At 42.1% G+C, this 16,551-nt stretch overlaps 1 protein-coding gene across 1 annotated transcript in view; it reads left to right on the top strand.

Moving 5' to 3' along the window:
• Window positions 1-7,162: 7,162 nt before the first annotated feature.
• ZNF366 (zinc finger protein 366) overlaps window positions 7,163-16,551 on the top strand; it is a 67,790-nt gene continuing 58,401 nt past the window's right edge. Inside the window, exon 1 of the mRNA XM_010380271.2 lies at window positions 7,163-7,334. The gene's annotated coding sequence lies outside the window, so the exon portion shown is untranslated. The remainder of the gene's footprint in view (window positions 7,335-16,551) is intronic.

Raw genomic sequence — 16,551 nt, 5'->3', positions numbered from 1 at the left:
ACTCTGTCTCAAAAAAAAAAAAAAAAAGAGTAAACAAGGAGGACTTGTTTTACTTTTAATATGACTACAACCACTCCTCAACTAAAAATGCCAGTTTGCTCATACCAGATATTTGAAGTTCAGACTGCATGTTCCTTGGTGGTTAAGTCCACAAGCCAGTTGTAATATGGTAAAATATATATTTGGCCTTAGTCCCCATTTCCTGGCATACAACTCATAAAATCCTTGGAATCTTCAAAATGATGTGTCTTTCGGTATGCTAATGAGTTGACAAGTGGCTGGCAGCCCAAGGTAGCTTCAGGATGGGGGCTGGTCACAGGAAAGACCAAGTTGTAATTACAGAGTTGGGACTCTCAGCCTCACCCCCTAACCTCCAGGAAGGGGAGAGGGGCTGAAAGTTAAATTGATCATCAATGGCCAATGATGTAGCCAATCATGCCTGCATAATGAAGCTTTCATAAAAACTCAAAAGGACTGGGTTTGAAAGCTTCCGGATGGCATGCCCAGAGAGGACATGGAAGTTCTTCCCCTCTTCCTCCATATTTTGCCCTATCCAACTCTTCATCTGGTGTTCATTGGTATCCTTTGTAATATCCTTAGTAATAAACCAGTAAATGTAAGTAAGTCTTTACCTGAGTTCTGTGAGCTACTCTAGCAAATTAATTGAACGTGAGGAGGGAGTCATGGGCACCCTGATTTGTAGCTGATTAGTCAGAAGTACAGGTGAAACAACCTGTGGCTTTTGATTGGCACCTGAAGTGGAGGAAAGTCTCATGGGACTGAATCCTCATCCTGTGGGATCTGATACTGTCTCTAGGTTGACAGTGTGGACACTGAATTCAATTAAAACGCCCTACTGGTGTCTGCTGCAGAATTGGTTGATTCCTAGGTGTGGGGGGAAATCTCCCATACATCTGGTGTCAGAAGTGTTCTGTGTTGTGAAAGTATAGCAGGAAAAACGGAGTGTTTTTTCCTATATCCTCAGACCAGTTCTTAAAACCATAATGTGCTGGAACTCTGTTATAACACCAGTAATCTACCAAGTGTAACAGTTTTCTTAGAAATTTCAGCCTGGGTTCTACACAGAATGCCTAGGGTACATTTTCTCCAATACTAGTAGTTCAAACACTGAGTTCTACTCCATCCCTCCCACTTACCACTCCTGGGCTAGCTTGGAGGATGCCACTAGCTTTTTGGTGACAGCACTGGGTGTGTGTTAAAGGAAAAGGAGCTCTCTGTTGGGTGAGTGTTGAGAAATTCAGACATGGGACAATGACAGCAAGGCAAGCAGACAGGAGGCTGGGGTGGAATAAAGAGGGGTAGGCAGTCAGCTTTGGAGACTCTGGAAATTGGGGATGGCAGGGGAATGGTAGATATTGCTGTTTGAAAGTAGGAAGCTTTCATAAGCCAGTTATTCTTAGGCCAGGCATTGCCTATATTCATTCTCCAAGACTCTGTTCATACAACATCTCAGCGCAGCTCTTAAACTTGGTCGTCCTATGACATCTCCAGGCACCGACACTGAAACCGCCTTTGCAAAAATTATCACTGAGGAAATTATGACAGTGAAAGAGATCAGACCTAATTGACTCTATCTTGCTTCTAACCTTTAAGCTATCCTTGTTCATTCCTGGGCATAGGCTGAACTAACTTTGGGAAGGAATTCAGCTCATGGTTTGACTGAAACAAAAGTGATAATAGCCCTTTCCAGAATAGACCCCGTTCTCGCCTGGGGACCAGTCTGCCTTTACAGGACTAACAAATTAGCTACAAGATGAGAAATTACAGTTTAGAGGTCATGTAGCCTCTGGCTCCAAGAGTCTGAACCTCCCCAGATTGCTCCTGGGCACAACATCACTATTGTCAAGTCTAAGATCAGTGTGTGAGGTATTTTGCAAACTCTGCACTGGATGGATCAGCTGACACCATCCAGACCGGTAATGTGGCTCAACCAGTTCTGCCATCCCACCCAGGAACAGAAGACAGCAAGAAGACCTGACTTCCACCTGCTGTGATTCCATCTCCAACCTGACCAATCAGCACTCCCCACTTCCCAAGCCCCTACCCACCAAATTATATTTAAAAACACCGATCCCCGAATGCTAGGGGAGACTGATTGGAGTAATAATAAAACTCCGGGCTCCCTCACAGCCGGCTCTGCGTGAATTACTCTTTCTCCACTGCAATTCCTCTGTCTTGATAAATGGGCTCTGTCTAGGCAGCAGGCAAGGTGAACCCACTGGGCAGTTACAACACGTCCACCTATGTCTCTTGATAGGCCTTACTGGCAGGATCGAACTTAGCCTAGACTTTACAGTGGCTCATCTGCTTCCACTCTTGCCCCTCTTCATTCTTTGCACAGTGACCAAAATAGTCTTTCTGAAATGCAAACCTGATCATTCTATCCCCTTAGTAAAATCTTTAATGATTTCCCACCCTTCTCAGGATCAAGGTCACAATCTGAGCCCAGACCTGTCCGACTGGCCCTTGCATGAGCTGCCCCTCACCATCTTCCCTGACTCAGGCTCATTCTTGAGGTCTCAGCTGACATGCCATTTTCAGGAAGAGCCTCCTGACCTTCTTGTCCACATTTGGTCCCCGCTATATGCTCTTGTAACTCCCAGACTTAATCTTCAGAGCACTAACCGCCATGGTAACTGTTTAGGTGTTCAGGTATGGTTTATTTGATTTTTTTAAATGTATCTCTCCTCCACGAGGCAATAAAATCCAGAAGCACGTTAACCACACCTAGCATGGGGCTTCCTGGTCCTTAAGACATGCTTATTAAAGAGCTGCCCAATGAACCTTTGTGTCTTTTAATGTGGTTCTCCAATTTTAGGGAGCAGTCATTAGTTTTTACCATGCGCCATGCAGTGTTAGTTTAGAGAGCAAGGTAGGTTAGCTTTGTGGTTAAAAATTAGGGCTCTGAGCCAGAATTCCCTGGGTTTGAAATCTTACTATTTGTGTGGTATTAAGGAGGTAGTATGATGTCTCCATTGCTCAGTTTCTTCATCTATAAAAAGGGCAGAGGGATGGTGGATGATAATAGCACCTACTTCATAGGACTGTTGTGATGACTAAGTTGGTTTGAAGTGTGAAGTGTTTAGAAGTGTCTGGCACATGGTAAGTATGTGAAAGATGTTAACCTATTCTTATTTACTCCAAATACTGTAAAAAATAGATGTGTTCTTATCCCCACTTGTCATATGAAAAAACTGGATGCATAAAATAGACTTGCTTCAATAACCTGTCTAAATGAATCCTTCATAGCATCTTTTCATGCTAAAAAAAAACTTAAAAGGAAGAAAGAAATGAACATTCTCACATTTTTGAGAGTTGGGACTTGGAGGCTTTTGGGGTTTGGCAAGTTGAAGACAATAAATCAAAGAAACAAAGGAAGTTTCAAAGCAGTTTCAGTCCGGGGACTGCGCCATCCCTCCTGCACTTTGATATAACAAAACTTAGCATGTTCGTGAGAAGCCCAGAGCGGGAAGGAGAGACATATTTTCCATCAAATCTGTAGTGGAGATGAGGAGCCGCTGGAGCGTGACTCAGAGCAGCAGGAACTAGCATCTCCAGGTTGCTGCAGGAAGTGAGAACAGTGGCTCCTAACCAGTGCCCAAGCACCTCAGGAACTCTGCCAGTGTCTCCAAAGGCATAGCCATGTCCTCAAATCAAAGTCATTTGATTTCTTTTTTTAAATCTATGCTACGCATCCCCTTTGAGAGGAAGTGGGTGCCAAAGGATACCAAACAGAAAGACTGTGAGTCACTGGAGTGGCCAATCTTCCTGGAGAGAGATGAGTCCTGCATCAGTCTTCTAAAAAGACATCTGGCAGGGACAGGGATATTCCTGGCAGCTCATTTGTAATGGCTCCAAACTAGAAACAATCCAATGTCTGTCTTAAGTAGAACAGACATATAAATGGTTGTATATTCACAGAATGAAACCCTATCCAGCAATGAGAGTGAATGAGCCACAACTATACTCAACAACAGGGACGAATCCCACGAATATACTATCGAGGCAAAGAAACCAAACGAAGTGCAAGCCAATACCATTTTCACGTAGATTCAAAACCAGGTAATGTGCATCCATGTCAGGTGCTGGAAGTCAGGGCACCGGACAGGTGGTAGTGACAGGAGGGGCTTGGGGGCCTCTGTCCTCTTTCTTAATCTGAGCGCTGGCTACTCAGATATGTTCCTTTTGTGAAGTTCCCTGACTGGTACACTTATGTTTTGTGCGCTTTTCTGAAAAATATGTTCTATTCCAAACCTTTCTCCATTCTCTCCTACCCTGCTACCTCCATGATCTGAAGTCAAGTTAGTCTAGGAGTCAACAGATGACCCCAGAGTCTGTGTCATTGGAAACTGGTGCCATACAAATTAGGACGCTTCAGAGGCAGGACGCCATTTTGAGTAGAGCTCCTATTTCCATGGTGCTGGTTCTGAGGGTTGGGGTCACAGCATTGTCCTCACCTTGATTTCTCTCCTGTCCTCCTATCTAGTCCCAGAGGTGGGCAGCCCCTCTCTCTATTCAAGTGATTTCTATAATACGCTTTGCAACATGGGGCTTTCCTGAGGGGCGAGGGCCAAGGCCATATGCCATTCCTGCTCATGTGTCTCAGTTGGATCCTTCACTTTCAGTCAGGATCCAGATAGGCCAGGACAGAACTAGAGCTCCAGTGGGCTGATCAGAAATCTCTCCTGCCAAACCTAATGGGAGGGTTGGGAATTTCTGCTCCCGACACCCAGTGGGTGGTTTCACAAGTTTTAGAGGGTGACTGCTCAGGTGATTGGCAGCATCGGGAAAGAGGGAAAAGCCTTTTCTGTGACTCTCACAGGCAGGATTGCAATGCGGTGTGAGCATGGAGCAGCTTGGCACAAGGCAGCGTTGAGAGTCTCCTGGCTAGCTACGGGGATGATGTCTGATCCTGCCTGACTGGATGCTACCCCATTCAGTCAAAGCCATGCAGCCTGAAAGGGCACATGTCCCCATCCAGGCTGTCTGGGCGGGTCAGCTGGCCTGGAGACAACAACACAGCCTCAACGTGACAGTCCCCACATTCTGCAGACTTAAAAGGGAAATCCTTTGGATTCTGCCTGGACTCCTGGGGCTCAGCTCTGGCCTTGCCCTTGGGGCTGCAAAGAGGAATAAAAATATGGGAAGGCCTGTGTGTAGCTGCGATGGATTCTTCAAATGATCAGAGGTGGTTTCCTGCCTGCGAGGAGTTGGTACCCTGAGCTTCTTGTTCCTTGGATCCCTCCTTTCCTCTGCTGCTGATGCCCCTGACACCTCGCCCCCTCCCTATTGCTTCTCCTCACCCCACCTCACTCCCACGGATGTCTGCTTTTTTTATTGTGAATTTCAGCTCCCTGCTTGTTTCACCTCCGGTTACTCAAAGTTGCCCCAGTGTTGCTCCCCCTTTAAAAGACTCCATTCCTAAGCCTTCCTCCTCCATTCTCTTATGCCCTTCCCTGGCTTTCTCAGATTTTCATTTTCATTTCCCTTCCCATTTCTACAAAGGCAGGATGCAGAGGAAGGCCAGCAGAGGGCAAAGAGCCCGAGAGCCAGGATCAGGAGACAGGAACATGTTGGCGTGTGGCTATGGGCAAACCATAGAGACTGTCTCTGGTCATCCGTGTTCCCCACTGTTGGTGCGGCTGGGTCACCCAGGCCAGAACTCCAGTGCTGTGGGGTGTGCCAGTGTTGGTGCTCTGGTGGATGCAAAGAATGGGACTCTGCCCTGGCTTGTGCACACCTACCGAGTAACAAAATCTTCATGTCTCTCTCTAATACACGCACACATATTCAGGTAACTAGATAGAGAGATAGATAGATATGTAGCTAGATTAGATAGATGATGGATAGATAGATAGAAGATAGATAGATAGATAGATAGATAGATAGATAGATAGATAGATAGATGATAGAAAAAATGTGTCAGAATAAAAACATAATCCTATAGGCCAATAAGGACTCAATCAAAATCTTACAGGGTCACTGAATCAGAATCATTCTTCCCCTTAACTTACTTTCATGACTCTCTGCAATCAGGTGTATCTGTCCACCCCGTTTTTTTCACAATTGAGTGAAATGAGGAAGTAGTGTAAGGCTGGTTTTTCTTTTGCTGCCACAAAGGTCTACACAGCGGCTGGTTCCTGTTCACAGTGAAAATGGTCCTAACCAGATGAATGAGGGACACAAGAGACATAACACAAATCAGAGAAGTTAAAATCGAGCTTATTCCTAAATGCAACTAAACCTAAGCAGAGCTCATGCCTGCCTGCTGAAGCCCCAAGTCTTCTACGTTGATAAAGGGTACGCCCTCCATTTTCTCTGCTCCTGCCTCCCCCATCTTTTTTCAAACACCATGGCTGATTTAAGCCCTATGCTGCCTCGCAGTATTTTGAAAACAAATTAGAAAGCTCCTTCCAGTTTTCCAGAGGTGATTAAATCCAAGAAGCCTTAGGAATGTAGAGGACAGAATAATATAAACAACAGATCTGAGATAACCATGTCCGGCAGCAGTTGCGGTTAGTTGCTTCTTTTCCTTTTTCGTCCATCAGTGATGGAAGCTGGATTGAGTCCACTGCATAAAGTTTGGTGGGCATAAATCTGCTATTTGATCCTGGAAAAACTCTGAGGATCTAGAGTCAGTGAGGAATTGCAGCAATGCTGGTGTTTCAAAGGGCCTAGGAAAAGCCAGGAGTCCTGGCTGACCAGCCCCGACACTGTCTTACAGCTGCAGGTTTACCTTGGTTAGCATAACAGGCCAAGCTCTCCCTTGCTCTAAGTCGACATGATATGATTTGTTCCCTTTCGGCTGTGTCAGTTCTGCAAACCAGATACCAGAGGCTGCAGGCTCAGGAGAGCCTGCCTGTCTGGAACACCGTTTGTTTGGACAGGACAGGCCACTAAGGCATTTCATCTCTTTAAAACTCCCAGGGCAGACAGCATATTTGAGGAATTCCTTTTTTCAAAGTTTTTTTTTTTTTTTTTTTTTTGCCCCTTCCAACATTTTGTTTAAGAGAAAATGAGATGTCTATCTTCTGTTTCCTTATTTTTTTTCAGGAAAGCAAAGGGTTGTTGACTTCCTCCCTCTCCCCTCCCTTCCTTCCTTCTTCCCGAAGGTACTCATCTGAGAAAAAGAGAACGAAGTATTGTTCCTGTTCTCTTTCTTAAGTCATTCGAAACACTGTCCCTGCGAGTTCTTTAAGTTCCCTGCAATCCGTACACAAGAGAAAGAGGGAGAGAGAGAGGGAGAGAGACAGAGAGAGCAGGGATCAGGTAAAGGAGTGGGGCTGCTGCAGCCATTCAGACCTCAGGAGCTGGTAAGTTACCCATGCAATCATTTCTGCTTCCATTTCAAGGTTCCTGGGTGGATACTGCTGTGGGCATCTTCAACAGAAAATACCTTACTGGGTATAGTCCTTAACCAAAGGATATGAGTGATAGATGGCCCAGAATTTAAGCTAATAGTTTTTTTTTTTTTTGGTAAGAGAATACTGATGCTTTGCAGAGCTAAGGCTGGCAAAACTAGAAATAGAATTACATTGGGACTAAGGAGGACACTGCGTTAAATCTGAATTTTGGCACAGATCATGTGGCTGGGTGAACCAGGAGCCACTGGCATATGAGATGTGTCCCACTGGAGAATTTGCTTTTCCTCAGTACTGTGTCCTGGGAACCTTATCGGGGTGTCTGTCAAGGACTGTGGGTTTGCTCTGGGGTTTTTGTTAACACGTTGCCTGGATTGAGGTGCCCTTCTCCTGTTCTTTTCTTTCCATTCAACATCCCCCTAAAGGAGGACTGTTAATTGTTGTATGATGGTTATTCTGCATCATTGAAGTAGGAGGGAAAGAGAGAAGGGAATGTCACTTGGAAATACTTCTGCATGTGGGGAGCTTATGTGTTCAGGTTCCCCATGCGGGTTGAGTGTAAATTTATTATTCTCTGTCAGTGGAAGATGTCATCTGCCACACGATAGAAGGCAAAGGTTTTGGGGCATATAGCTTTAGTTTTGGAAAACGATATGCAGCTAGAATGGGAGGATTAAGATGGATTGTTTATGTCAGTAGGTGGGAAAAACTAAGTTATAGACGCAATTGAAAAACATTCACCCAGTGCCTGGTTTTCCAAGCACCAAATAGGGCAAAGCAAGCTAGTCAACCTTATATACACAACTAGTTTTTAAAAGTCTAACTTGCTTCGATTAAATTTGTCATAAAGGATAATGTTACCAGGAACCCATCATCACAAGCCATGAGGGAGCCGAAATCATGTTGTCAAAAATAGCTCAGCAAGGTCACTCTGAGAGACTCGTTATGTTTCCCAATATTGATACTTTAATTCAGAGAGATGTCGAATGGATAAAAGCCAATGGCCATGCATACTTTTAAAAAATATTCACTGCTGTGAAATTTACTGATTAAAATCATCTGGGATGTGAAGAATAAGATAAAAATAGCTGGAATCTCATTTTTAAAATTAATTTGGCTAGACTATGCTTTAACCACATTCAAGTAATTAATCTTTATTCAAAATTGAACCATCATCTTACTAAGGGTGAGAAAACATGATAGAACTAGACTGTGATATAGCTTTTGTTCCATTAGTCAGACCTCTTTTTTCTTCTCCTTTTTTTAAGAGACTTTCTTTAGGAGCACCATAAAATGAGCAATGTAAAGAGACGTGAATAGTGTTTGCCAGCTTGCGGATGCAAAATTATTCTAATAACAATTGAAAATTTTTTACAGCTACCCTACCACCTCCCCTAACTACTCCATTTTCATAGATCTTCAGATCAAAAGGTAGCTGGAATAGATTGTCGAGGGCATTATTGCATCATTTATCAGCAACTGTGGCCCCAGAAGAAAATGCAGGTCTGCGATCTTGACTTGCTCCTTTCAGTTTCATTTCTCTTGATAATGTATTGAATTTTGTGCTCAACAAAAACAACATCGCAGAACACATTCTAGTTTTATTGAGTAAAAGCATCAGATGCAACACAATAGGAAACAAATGACAGCAGAGTCATTTGTTAAAGACAAAGAAGGCAATTAAATTAAAGACAAGGAAAGCATAAGGTGGGTAGGCCAGTGGCTCAGAAAACAGCCCCAATGCTAGCATGAGTATTCACTGTGGCTTGAGATTAAGAAGCTGAGGATGTGCAGTTTTCTTTTAAAGAAAAAAGTGTATTCAATATTTCCATTTAAGTTGCTAAGTCATTGCTGTGAAAATATTTCTTGGATACCAGGGGAAAAGAATTTTGACTACCCGAAAAATAAAAGCCATCGACTAATTTAGTCTAAGTCACTACCACTCAATCTATCTTTACTCACTCAACTCCAAGGAGTGAGTTGGCATTTGTGGAAACTTCCAGTGTGTGATTCTCTGGGGGTCATCAGAGGGCTCTTTTGTGATATCATTGGGGGAATTCCAGTTTGAAGTGATCCAGAATTTGAGACACACAATATTTTATTCATTAATTTCTGCCAAAAACGTACACATAACTAAATTACAATTTCTTATACACATTTTAAATTGTGTTAGAATGTGTGTCCTGATCTGTGTACTGGGATGTGAGTCAAATTAGAGTGAGTAGAGCACAGGCTCTGTTGTTATACTAATTTTTGTTTGAATTTCAGCTTCGTTGCCTACTGATTATGGCCCTCAGGGCAGGTATTTAACTGTTCTAAGTCTCAGTGCCCCCAAATGTAAAATTGCATCAACATAATGGAGTTGTGAGGATTAAATACAACTATTGACATAAAACACTTAACATAATGTTTGGCAAGTAGTAGGAGTCAATCAGTGTCAGTTATATACTTTTTAAGAGTCATATATTAACACTTAAGAGTACTGTATTTTGTTAATACAGAGAATAGAATGAGTCTCCTGTAATCTGTGTCATTATTCTTGCTTGATACTATATCAAGGATCTAACAGAGCAGATATTATTCCTCACAGCGTTAGAGTTGGGCACACATTGAGTGAAGATATTCTGAACTCTAAATTCTTATAAAATAAAAGAGTGTAGAGTTTAGTGTATTGATATTCATCTTCACTAGTGGCAGAAATGGCAGATTTAGCTTCATTGAATGCAGCTATATTCAACACAGCTCGATGCAGGGGCAAATTTGTCTTGGGATAAAAGTTTTCAACTTAGATGAACATGCAAAGAGACTTCAGTTATATTGTAGACATTTTATTCTCCCTTTCACCCACTTCCCCAACTGCTTGAGCTCTGTGTTATTGGTGACCTTTTCCCTGGTTGTGGAGCGCTGGAGACACTTTTTTTTTGGAGACCATCGTGGTTGTACCATGACTCAGCTAAAGAGAAAAGGACTTAAAGTGACACATTCTCCTTCTGCCCAGGGCTGAGCACACTTGGGGTCCTCTCTCCTCAAACATTCTAATAGTGAGCCACTCACCTTCACACAGAGAAATAGAACACTGTATCACCATGGGTGTGCGTGTGTGTGCATGTGTGTGTGCGCGCGTGTGTGTGGTGCCTGGTTGATCCAACTGCTATTTTTCTTTCACTCTAAACTTTAAGACCTGTATGACCATTAGTTTGTCAAGTAATAATGATGCTTTTTCTTAGGTCTTAGTTAAATTTCTCTCCACTTTCCAAAAGCAAAACACACAACAGCAAAAAAAAAAAAAAAAAAAAAAAAAAAAAAAAAAAAAAAAAAAAATCTACCACCAATAACCAAAGCCATTCAGGTCCTTTTGTTAGACTGAGAGCTTGTGATACAACAGATACGTATTTGGACACTTAACCTTAGGGACAAATCGAAGCTGAGTTGTTCTGCACTAACGTGCAAAAGGTGCCCTCTCATGTGGCTTGGTGGAGTAGAAAAGACCAGATTGGGAGTCAGAACGCTGCTGTTCTCATCCAATCTCTGCATTTCCTAGATGCATGACTCGACAGGTTTCTTTACTTGCTTGGACCTCAATTTTCTCATCTGTGAAATGACAAAATGGGATAAATAAGTAATTTTCAAGGTGTGTGTGTGTGTGTGTGTCACCTGGGGGCTTGTTTAGAAGTCACCTGGGGGCTTGTTTACAGTCTCCTCCTGCCCTACCCACTTCATGGGATGATCTATGAGACTCTTGCTGACATGCTGTGATTCTCTAAAACAGATGATCAATGTCTTGCTCCGTCTTCTTCAGGGTGGCATTAACTGTAAATGCTCGTCTGAAGAGCCATACTTTCAAATGGAATTCCTATTCAGCACTGGATGTTCTCTCTAGAAGGTAGTTCTGAGTATATCAAATGTTATTTTAGAAGCTATTAGTATTATGAAATAAGGAATGTCCTAGCCGGTTGAGCAATCTGATGATAATGATCAATGTTCTAGAACCATATGTAAATCACAAGATCAATTACTTAGATCTGTAAACATTATAAATCAATATAAATAGCACTTTTTTTTTTGAGACAGAGTCAGGCTCTGTCACCCAGGCTGGAGTATAGTGGCACAATCTCAGCTCACTGCAACTTCTGCCTCCCAGGTTCAAGCGATTCTCCTGTCTCAGCCTCCCGAGTAGCTGGGATTACAGCTGCCTGCCACCGCGCCTGGCTAATTGTTTGTATTTTTAGTAGAAATGGGGATTCACCATGTTGGTCAGGTTAGTCTTGAACTCCTGATCTCAAGTGATCCACCTGCCTCGGCCTCCCAAAATGCTGGATTACAGACATGAGCTACTGCGCCCTGTTGAATAGCACTTTTTGATTTATCCATTTCTGTATTATTTGCATCTTAGAGTGAGCATGTATTTGTTAATCAAGAAAAACACAGATACTAAGCTTTTTCTATTCCCTTTAAAAAATATTAGAAGATTCTATCTCATAAGGTTTTGTTTCTTAGTTTTTTACAATGTGTGCTGAGATGAGCCTATTTTACAAGTTAGATCCTTGTCCCTAATTTAATGGTAATGTAGAAAGGCAAAAAGATTGATAATGGTGTTTGAAAAACCAGCATTCACACGTCATATTGTATGCTTCAGTTATAAGGAAAATATAAACCTTATAGAAAAAGTTGTTCTAATTTTCCTGATTTGGTTTTTACCTAAATCACTCATTTTTTTCTTGTATGATTATATGGATAATGAAATAAAGCAGCAATGGACACAGATCTCCCTCTGACAGTAACATAGAGGCAACAAATAATTTTAATGTGCACCCTCAGAAACAACTAGCCTAATGATGTCTGTTCTTTTTGACTACTCAAAAACCAAATACATTTACATAAAGCAATGGTATTTACATAAAAGAATAAGAACACGTCCTCATCCAGCATTATGTGTAATATAAGGTTCACAAGAAAGTAAGCACCACGAGGACAAGGACTTTGTTTTGTCCACTGCTGTTTGCCCAGGGCCTACAATAGCACAGAGCCTGTCATAGATGCACAACAAATATTTGTTAAATAGATGAGTTCATGAATCAGTGGGCTGTAGAGTGAAAGATGCTATCTTTATACAATGCCAAATGAAGCTGTTAATTTGTTTAAAAAAAAAAGTTAGTCAAACTTTTTTGGAGTCTAGACAATGCCAAACTGCCAGCTTGATATATTTATCCCTCACCTGAATTGACTGGAATTATATGGGCTTGTTCTGCTGTTGTGTGCATGGGGCTGCTACATGTGTATTAAAATGTCATCTTGGTAAGCACCCCCAACCATTTGTTTATGGGAAATTAACATTTATCAGATAGATACACAGAAAAGACTGTTGTTGCATTTTATTTTCCATTTATTTTCTGGGCAGATGATGGGTTTGCAAATTGTTTTTGGCGAAAGAGAGCATGGTCATTTGTTTTTCCTTGACTAAAAGAGCTGTGAGCCAGGATCCAGCCTTGTAGGAAATGTTCAGCTCTCTGGTTTGTTATAGGCAAAGGCTGTGAGTCCAAGCTAAAGGAATGCCACTTGGGCTGAATTGACAAAACACCATGGGGTAAATCCAGGGAGAGAAATGTGATATCCTTGCTGAGCACAATGCCCTTTCCTTTATTTAATTCAAGGCAATTGAAGAAAGCCAAAACCACTGGATCAAGGCAGTTTTATACTTACTTGGCAAATTTAAAGTGGCAAATCTACATGCCTAATACCAAAAGTTGAGATTTTGGATGATGCTTTTTACATTTAACAACATTGGAGTTCTAGGTATCTGTTAATTGGAGTAGAAACCGAAAAGGCTCTTTCTATTAACATTGATAAAATCTCTCTTTAGTGTCAAGTACCAGGGCACACAAAGATAATTCTGGACAATTCTCCTATATTCCTTTGATAGATTATGGCCCCACTCTGACCTCATTCTGTGATGGCCACTGATACTAAATGGGAGAGTGATTTACCAACAACGGCACTACCACCACCAGCGCCAGCAATTATGGAGGAGTCATTACTAGGTTTGGGGCCTCCTCAGAACTTTAGATACTTCATTTCACTTACCCCATTCTCAAGTACGTGCCTTATTCTCCTCATCTTAGAGGTGAAGAAAGGCAACCACCTTGTTTAACAGATAAACTAGAGAAAGTACGTGATTTGCTCACGGTCAGTAAATTAATGTTGTTTGTTTTCAGTTTCCTTAGTAAGGAAAAAGTGTCATCTGTAGCTAATAATTTCTTCAAAAAAATGTGTATCCTTTAAGGTAGTAGCCTTCAAACGGGGTCCAAGGACCAACAGCATGGCACCAGCTAGAAGCTTGTTAGAAATGCGGAATCAATCCCAGTTCCACTGCAGATCTACTGAAGCAGAATCAGCATTTTAACAAGATCTCCAAGTGACCAGTTGCACATTCAAGTTTGAGCAGCACTGCCTTATGGTTTTGAACTGTTGCACACAGATTGATCTGGGAATGTAGGTCCCTATTCCAAGGAGTTACAAAGCCATGTGTTAACTTTGACCTTGTCCAAGACAACATACCTCCCTATTAAAGAGTGGTATTACTGGACCAGTCTCCCATCTATTCAGCTCTGAGCAACAGTAGGCATGATTTCTGTGATCTCCCCCATGAAGTTAACTCCATTTCATGGGATCCTAGCACTCTCAGAGAGGAAAGGTTGATGGTATTATTTTCAAGTGCTTTCTGAGCACCAATCATCAGAGTTACCTGGGGCAGATTTCTAGGCCCTTCCCCAGATCTAACAAAGCTGAAGAGGGGACCAAGGCTTTGCTTATTATTCAAGCTACTGGCTCAGCGTAAGAAAGCCCCCAGGGAGGGTAGTGATGAGTATTTAAGGGAGATTACCCTAAAAAATAGTTTAGCTTTTTTCAGTAGCTTGAAAAAAACATTTAAAAGTGCGCGCATGAGGGAACCGCAGAGTTCTTCCAGGAAGAAAAGGTACTCTGCCGGTTTCTTCCTTTGAGTGTTTGAGAATGGGGATGAGAAATCTTGCCGTCTGCCCTGTGTCTTCCTCAGGGTGAAAGGGAGGATCCCCTTCTCTAGCATCACAGCCAAGGAGGAGACGCCAGTCCACACGCCTCCCTCTTCCCAGTGAGAAAACTCTGTGGAAAGAATCCTTAGAGTTTCCTTTGCACTGGGGACTCACCGTTCTCTCCTGGAACAGAAATCAAGAGGGGACTATTGTTGGAGGGGTGGGGGAAGGAAGCAGCGCCGGAAGAAAGCGAGGGAGAGGACCGGAATCGCCTCTGGTTCGCTGAAGCCTGGACAAAATGGGGCCTCTGCCCGGATGGAGCCCATGGCATCTCTCCCGTTACTGAGGCCCTCTGGCCACCTTCCATGGAAAGTGCAGGGAGATGAGGAATTTCAGGTTTTCAGGGCTGTTTGGTGGAACACCTACCTCCGTAGTGTCCACCACTTGTTTCTTGCTGTTTTTTTTAGTTCAGGCATTTTCTTTCCCACAGCACAGTGGAATTTCCTCCTTTCACCCCTACTTCCAGGGAAATTTTTCAGTTGTTTTTTCCCTTTTTTAAGTACAAAGAAGGGTCTTCTAGCATTATCCTAAAAAAGGTATATATTGAACATTTTTAGGGTACCGAAGAGTTCTATGCTTAATCTATAAAGGCGCGGTTCCTGAAGTGCTAGAATTTGAATTCTTAGGGTGAGGAACATGCGAACAGTTCTGAAAGGTTGCTGGCAGGTATATCCAGAATTTCACCTCCTACCTGGCTTTTCAGAGATCTGGGCAAGGAGGGACTATTCCTGGCATTGTCTTTCTTGACATTCAGGAAACATTCAGTGATGCAGCAGGCAGGCAAGCAAGCGTCTCCTCCAACATGGTCTGCAGCCCTCCTGGCACCCAGTGATTTCATGGCACAATCACCTGTCTCTTACTGGGGAGAAGTCTCCAGGGGCAGAGACTTCTTCTGGTGGCAGCCTGGGACCCAGATCTAAATGGGGATGTTTGTGAAGGAATAGAGATACCAGTTTTGTGGGTAACAAAGTTCTACTCAAAACTGCATCATTTTGCAGAAGGTAATCCCATTCCATGTGTCTTCACATCCTCCATATGTTCAGACACATCTCACTATTTAGAATGACTGACATTGGCTCTTTTCCCCCTTGAGTCTCCTAGGAGAGAAATTTCAGCATCACATCTTTAATACATGCAGTTGGGAAGGACATTTAATGGTGAGAAAATCCCATTTCAGAAGGATTAGGACATAAAATGCCAAATGTATTTGCTCTTCAAGCAATATGGATAATTTGGGAGGGGTCGTGGTTTGCTGAAGTGCTATCACTATGTACATGGTACATGTACCTTACACTTGTGTATACATACACACACTGCCTACACAAAATCTTTGGCTCTTATAAAAGATTATGAGCCAATGGGTTAGCCCCAAATTGTGTGACTCAAGAATGTAGTATCTGATGTTCAATCTCTTAAACTTCCAAAGAGATTTACTGTCCTAATTATATTTTTCTTAGTGATGTTAGAAAGAGCTTGAATATTGTTAACTAGTGGGGGCAGGGAGAAAATGAGAGAAGATTTAAGTGTTACTACAAGCAATTCATAAAGCACTTCATTCACTTACTGTGTGTTGTTTTGAGAATGTGAGTAATGCAGGAAAGAATGCTACTTAGAGTCAGAGAATAGAGGATTGAGTGTACATACTGACACATGAATGGAACTAAAATGCATATGGGAATTTAGTATATCATAAAAATAACATGTATATCAGTGGAGAAAGTTGAATTATGTAATTAACAAGATTGGGACAACGGGGTAGCTATTTGGAAAAAAAACTTATATTCCTACTTGATTTTTTAAATTAAAATAAATTCCAGATAGATCAAAGACTTAAAATGTTAAAAATGAAAATATATGTGAACCTAAAATTTTGCTTTAAAAAGTCTGAAATAAAACAAAGAAAACATAAAAACCGTAGAGATTTTTTTTTTTTGAATTGCAGAGTAGGAAGGGCCTTTCTAGTTTTACACAGAAGCCTTAACATTTATCATGCATTTTATTGCATTACAATAAAAAGCTTCTGCAGGGCCAAAACTCAATAAACAAAGTCAAAAGACAAAAAACCGGAGGAAGCATTTGCAACATGTATCACAAAGAACTTA

The sequence above is a fragment of the Rhinopithecus roxellana genome, chromosome 3 (assembly GCF_007565055.1).
Source record: "Rhinopithecus roxellana isolate Shanxi Qingling chromosome 3, ASM756505v1, whole genome shotgun sequence".
Classification (NCBI taxonomy): Eukaryota; Metazoa; Chordata; class Mammalia; order Primates; family Cercopithecidae; genus Rhinopithecus; species Rhinopithecus roxellana.
This window is presented reverse-complemented; position numbering and strand designations above follow the sequence as displayed.